Raw genomic sequence first — 7603 nt, forward strand, 5'->3', positions numbered from 1 at the left:
TTTTTTTTTTTTTAATTTTTTAATAATTTTCAAAGTTTTTAAATTTCTTGTTTTATTGTTGTGATTATTATTTTATTTTATGTAAAGCACTTTGAATTACCATTGTGTATGAAATGTGCTATACAAATAAACTTGCCTTGCCTTGCCTTTTCATTTGACAGACCCTGCTCTTCCCCATTCTTGTGCATGTATGGACGGGAGTTCAATGGAGAGATTTCCCCTCTAGGCAGTGATCTGCTGTCCAGATCAGTCAGCGGGACTCTTGTCATTATTGCACCACACGCCGTCATCATAGGAATTTGCATGGCCCTATCTCACCTGCTCTCAGACCCTTACAATTAACTACACTGTTTTTGCTACTTTCCTTTTTGTATGTGAATATAAAATATATTGATTAGCTAACCTCTATGCCGTTCATCAGTGTCCTGTCCCATATTACATACTTGCAGTCTTTCAATGGCTGTTTCAATGTGTATCCACAAAGTTTTAGGTTTCAGTTTTAAAGGGGTCCTATTATGCTTTTTCACTTTTTCAACTTTAGTTAGTCTGTAATGTTGCTGTTTGAGCATAAAAAAGATCTGCAAAGTTACAAAGTTCAAAGTCCACTTCAAAAGGAGATATTTTATTTAACAGAAATCACTTTTCAAAAACTACAATGAATGACTAATTTGGACTACAACGCATATTTTCCGGGATTTGTGATATCTCAAATATTGACGAATGGGACGAGACCTGGTTGAGCTGCACTAGAGAAGGCAACGAGTGTTATCACTATGTCAGAGACATAGCTTTCCCAAGTCAGACGAACTTGGAGTGGTTACAATCATCCGGCTTTAAATCGCGCTCAAATTGATTTGATTTTGACGCAATATTTACACTGAAGCTTGCAGGCGGCTATGGTAAGGGCATGACATTTCCCGACCAGGCGCCGAGTGCTGCATATCACAACACACACTAGCCCAGCTAACCAATCACAGCACATTTCTTATTTCAGAAGGCGGGCTTTCATTTCATACAGGAACTATTCGAGCCGTTTATGCCAGACTGGGGAGAGGGGTGTTGTAAATAATAATGTAAAATGTGAAAAATAATGTGTTTTTTCGAACAACTTAGAATGAAAGCCTGTTCTAGTACACCCCCAAAACAAAATCAAGACTTTGTAAAAGAGCATAATAAGACCCCTTTAAGTTCGGTGCTTACAAGCAATTGTAGCTTCATGACAGACTACTACCCAACAGCCTATGCATCACTGCGTCACCGAAGTGTGGACTTGGAAGATAACCACAAAGGCTTAAGAGTGGCATTTAGCACAAGGAAATATAAGCTCCACCTTCCAAACTGATATATTGTGATTGTGTGTATGTCTGTCTAGTAGAGATGGATACCGAAACCCGGTATTAAATGGGCCCCGGGGCTAAATTATGAAAGACCGTAGTATCGATAAGCTCTAACGTTAACTGTTCTGCTGTTGGTGAAGAGATTAAGAAAACACACATACATTTGTTATTGCTATATAGACAATATCTTGCAAATTCTATCTCACCAGAGTCGCCAGCTGTTTTTCTATGCAATAATATTCAGACATTTATCTATGATGCATTTTTGCTATTCGCAATTCAGAAGTGAGATTGCGCTCACGCAGAGGAGCTTCAGCGCGCATGAAAGCCCTGTTTAATTATGATAGAGGAGAGAACTAAACATTCAAACGTCTGCTTAGACTTTAGGCCTGTGGCTGTGATATTAAGCTAATTTTATATTTTATTTCGATTTTGGCTTCTAAGGTTTATAAAAAAGAAGATAAGAGTTAAAACTATTAAAAACTAGCGACGTTTTGTCTAGCACGACTTCCTTCCCTTAACAGCGGTGCGCATTCGTTCCTCCCTAAAACCCAAACTTAACATCAGTATCAGCTCAATCGGTGATTGTTGTAAAATGTCGTCTTTACTGTTGCTAAATTGCGGGACATGTTTGATGATAAAACGTTTTTATGTTTGATGATAAAACAAGCAAATTACACTTTGGGCTTCGGGTGCACGTCTAAACGATCAAATACACGCAACATATGTCAAAATGGCCGGTTTGGAGGGTGTTCACTTAAACACAGTTAATGTCTTAAGTAGACGTGAACATTTGGGAGAAAATCCGATGTGTGTCAATAAACAACAAAATGCAAAGAGAAAATCACTCGCAGCTCTCAATCTGAATAACGTTAGCTTTAATAAGCATTGATCTATCAATTCATACAGTGAAAACTATGCAGTGTTCATTTACATTTGATTACTTTAGTAGATTTCTTTTGTAGACTATATTACTTACCTGAACAGTAAGTTAGTAACATGTTAGTAGACCTTCATGGAAAAATTAATGCACTGTTTATTTCAGTTGTATCTTCGTTTTATAGTATTTGTCCGTTTGTTTTAATTTGTTTCTTTGTTCATGTTCTTACTGTATCTTATCTTATGTATATAAAAAACAAAAAATGCCTGCACACTGGTGTATTTACAAATTGATGTTTTATATTCATTTCATTAAATATTTATTTTACATTTCAGAACATAAAGCAATGATAATTCAGCTCTTAATTAGTTTCATATATATATATATATATATATGTGTGTGTGTGTGTGTGTGTGTGTGTGTGTGTGTATATATATACATACAAAAGTACCGATAAGAATACCGTTAAAGTACCGGATCGATAAGCAGAATCGGTAAGAGTAGTAATACTGTTAACGATATCCATCCCTACTGCCTAGTCTAGCTCTCAAAACAATATTTTAAGTGCCCAAAGTAGTCAAAAAGTGTGGATGAGTACACATCTTTTTTAGGTGTTCCTCCACTGTTGTGTGTATGTGTGTTCTTTTCTTCAATTTAACTTGACTCTGGACAGTCTGTATTTCCTCGGTTACTGCTTGGCTTCAGGCTCTGGCCCTCCTTGTCCTGGGAAAGTAGCTCTTTATGTCTGTGTATTCCGTTGGGTTTGTTATCATTTGTAAAGACTGTGTCTCACCGACTTAAAATAAAAGTGTTAGTGTAAGTGTAAATGTAAGTGAAAGACATGAATGCTTATGTGTGACAATATTTGGGGGTCTCAGACGTGAAGGGTTTTGTAAATGTATGTGTGTGTGTGTATTTATATACAGGAAGGTGTGAGAAATTGTTTTGAAGGTAAAGCTTGGTGAGTGTCTAGTTCTTTTTTTGTGGCTGTTCTGGTGTAACAGGAAGTTAGATGAACTATTCGTATCTCGCGTGTGGCCTAAGAAGAGGAAGATTGGTTGTGAATGTGTGTGTTATTGTGCTCAGCTGACAGTTGCTACTGCAAGCCACCTTTTCTGATTTGTTTTAGGAAGTATATAAAAGAGTAATTGTTTATTCTGATTAAACTAAGTTAAAAAGTTTTGGCATCTTTTAGTAATTTATTAGTACCGTTTCATCAGTTGAAACATCAGCCTGATATTAGTTGTTTTTATTTAAAAGGTCTTAATGTTTTAACAATAGCAATGTAGAGAAATTACAGACAGGGCTTCTTGTAGTGCCTTGCACTTTCTTTCCAGAATTAAAGGAGATCCTGGTCCTGTTTGATGCATGATTCTATAAGAACTGAATATACCTCACTACCACTTCTCATCACCTCAATGCCATAAATCCACTGAACCACCCATTGTACTCATTGTGAGATGCAGTGGGAAAGCATATTTCGTTAGCTCAAAGTTCGAATAGTGTTTTACTAGTCGACTAGTTTGAACAAGTACTCGACTGCTCAATTACTGCATGTTTGAGTATCTCTGTGTGGACATTCTCCACGAACTAGATTCGGTAATGCATAATGGGCTTTAAAAGACAGAAAGAGAAAAGCACAACTTGTTTCTCTTGGGTTTGCTGTGTGGTCTGTGTTTGGCTCTTTAGATGTGCAGTGTAAATACAAGCATTTATCCGCCCCTGTGATTGAGCCACAGTGTCATTGATAGCCGCAGGAGCCCTGAGTAGTAATTATAGCTAATGAGACGCAGGTAGTCTGCCTAACACTTAACACTCCTATAAATAAGTCGTTGGCAGCCTGTGTGGTTTTTGTTTTAGCTTTGGCGTACCTTTCTGCGCTTGTGTGTACGGGACAGTGTGCAACTGAGTTTATATAACCACCGTTTGGACGAATGGATGAATGACTTGGTGGAAGGAAGGATGGCGGGAGGTAATCTGTAGCTTACCGCCTAAGAAGAGTCCTGCAATCCTGGCTCAAGTTCAGCCAGATTCCACCAGACCTGGTTTACACCCTCAAGCATACATTTTATATGTTCGAGAAGAAAAGGTGTTGATGCATAGCTTCCATTTTCACATGTCTAGGATTTCTGTACTGTACTTGTCATGTAGTATTGTACATGTTCATGTTGACATTTGGTCGAGTGAGTTTGTTTCTGATCCCTTGATGCTGATTGAATTATTTTCCTGCTCATTTGCTGCCTAATGAACTCTTGCTACTTTGTTCTTTCTTTTTTCTTCTTCTCAGATTGACGTGACCTGACCCCGCTGGCCTGCCGTTCAGTTTGACACAACCCCCGCCCTCCCCCCCAAGCTCTATGGCCCTCAGGTATGTCTGCTACACTTCTTCTTCTGCTTTTGTCAACTGGCAGTATATTTTGTGTTCTTGGCCCGCTATTAACCTTGTCTTTCACATTAAAGGGATAGTTCATGCAAAAATTAGAATTGTCATAATTTACTTAGCCTCATGTCATTCCAAACCAATAAGACTTTTGGTTAATGTTCGAAACACAAATTAAGATATTTTTAAATGAAACCATAGAGGTTTCTGTTCCTCCATTCAAAATGTCCAGGTAACCAAAACTTAAAAGGATCCAAAAAGGTTATAAAAGTGTTTGAAAACAAATCCATATGATTTGAGCCAAGCCTTGTGAAGAGATACGATTGCATTAAATGATGAAACATTTAATTTAGGTTTTTATTACATCTAAACATTGATCAACATCATGCATCACATGCTAGAGCAAACCTCATTGGTTTTTGTAGAGCATGTGAATGGAATGACATGATGGCAATTTAAATTTTTGGGTAAACTATCCCTTTAATTCCACAACTATAAATAACACTAGACGTGAATCCATATCAATATTTCAAAACTCATGCCAATGTACATGATTCAACAGCAGCATTTGAAACAGGATATGGGGATGTTTACATGCTGGGAGTTTTTGCGGACAGTTTCTTAAGCAGAATCATGTTGAGTAAAGTCAAAATTGCAGGATAATTGTTACATCATATTTCTTTACGGATTGCTTCATCAAAAACACAATCATCTAAGTCTGTGCAGATGGTTTCGCTGTTGTATTGAGAACAGGAAGAAAATTCCTTTGGGAAGTCTGAATAATCAAAGGACGGTAGCCACGGTGCAGTGGTTCTGCGGTCATCATTAGTCAGATGTAGGGCTGGGTTATATGGGCAAAAAAATATCACGATAAAAATCTTTATATTTGTTTTTCATATTGCAGGTCTGTGTTGCCTGACTTTGACGCGTATCTTCAGCACAGTTTGCAGTGCAGTCTGCAGTATTAATAATATTAAATTTTTTTGTCTCTTAGAAATGCACATAATAACACATTTAGACTGAATTAACCAGTCTAAAGGCCTGTTCATATCAAGACGATTGTTAAGTGTGAAAATTTGTTCAATAAAATGAACGGCTGTTAATGCAGCTGCTCAGGCTGACTTAAATATTTGCATAAAACTATGACTTAGTTGTTCACGAACAGAACAGTTTTGCTATATGACAGTTAAAAGGAAGAATCTAGAACCAGCTCTCTTGTCTCTGAACTCTTGTATATGGTTTGATAATATACCACAGATAATGCAAAAATCTAAACAGCTGTTTGAAAAAGTGCAAATACTGTTTGGCTGTTCAAGCAGGTGTCAGAAACAGGAAGTTGCACAGCACTTTGTGTGCCAGTGTAAATGGGAAGTTTTGGTTTTTCCATAAGTGCCACCTACTGTAAGAGGGTAAATTAGTTTTTTATTGCCTGCAGATTTTTACACATCGGCCTGAATAAATCGCAAGTAAATAAAGTAAATTGGACTGAATACTTGTGCCAAACATTTGTATTGCTGTAAACTGTTTTATAATGTTAAAACTTAAATATGTAGTTGTTGCATGTGATCAAACAAAATAGCAAAAATATTTATTGATTTCCAGCAGGTACCAGAACACTCCTCTGTCTACCATTGGTTCGCCAAACAGATAGTCCTGCCCCCAAACTCACGTCTTTGGTTGAGTCATTATTGATTTGTTGTGATACTCAAGCTGAATTCAAAATAGCATACTAATGTTACTATTTCTACTACTTAATTAGTAGTATGTTCGTATGCTGAATTCAGACAATGTTATAAATATGCCACATATGCAAAATGTTTACTCTTTTTGGGGGAATCGACCTACAAATGGCTTATTTACAGTTATCTTTGCATATTGAATCTTTGCATTCCAGATCCAATTCCAGTACAATTAAAATCACTTTGTTGCAAGCGTAAATGTTGTTGGATACCCCTGAAAGATAGATCTACAGAAACTAGAGAGAGTTCTTTTCATCACTGTCGAAACTGTGTGGGATGTTTCTCCATCAGATTAGCCCTGAGTCAGCCAGTGAGGTGAATGAGGTGAGTTTGTTTAGCATTGAATAAAGACCCTGTGAGGAACAAGCTGTGTGAGAGAACAGTGAGTAACAGCTTCCTGTCAGTTGGCCGGTCATCTGTTGTGTGAAAACCATGTTAGAATAATGATTGATAGTTGTCCTGCATGTGGTTCAATGGTGTCTGTATTGTGATTGGCCGAATACCTCAAGCGTGTGACGGAAATGTTACGCTCCTTACCATACTGTGATGCCCTGTCCGGCCGGAGTGACGAGACAAAAACATTAAAAACCCATTATAAACGAGGCATTTGTTGCATCCAGTGGGGACGAATTATAATGACATATACTGTCTTTTTACGCGTTGCATCGCGCTGCGTAAACATAAAACCATGTCTGCATTTGTGATCGGAGAAATGACAAACAACAAGCGCTACTCTACACTGCTCAAAACTCGCGTTTGAATCATCAGTGGCAAATTCTTTAATATAAAAAAACATACTTGCAGTTTGTGAGTCAGAACAGCCGGCATTGTAGTCTACTCTTCCAGGATCAGGAAACAGTCTTCCATAAAATATGCTGCACACATCTGAATATTTGGGTTGAAGTGTTCTGGAACAGAGTTGTAAATACAACTTAACCACTGATTTCTAGTCGTGTCCTCTTTTGGAAGGCAGATTCGACGAAGGAGCGGCCGGTGGGCTTACGGCAACCACATGTGACAACCCCGGGCTGGACTCCACTCCACTCCGATCCTGCGATCCACAGCGTGAAGTTGATTTATTTCCTCAGCGACCAGCACAGATCAGCTCTAGGCATGATGAAGCAGATATCGTCCTCTTTTGAAAGGCCAAAGAAAGTAGTTTCGCTTTCACAACAAAATACAGCATCTTCATGACATGGCGGCAACAACAATACTACAGCGAGATTAAAAGTTACGCCTTCTTTCTTTGCGTGAACATTTGGGCGGC

The sequence above is a fragment of the Sinocyclocheilus grahami genome, unplaced genomic scaffold, assembly GCF_001515645.1.
Source record: "Sinocyclocheilus grahami isolate Dianchi unplaced genomic scaffold, SAMN03320097.WGS_v1.1 scaffold232.1, whole genome shotgun sequence".
Taxonomy (NCBI): Eukaryota; Metazoa; Chordata; class Actinopteri; order Cypriniformes; family Cyprinidae; genus Sinocyclocheilus; species Sinocyclocheilus grahami.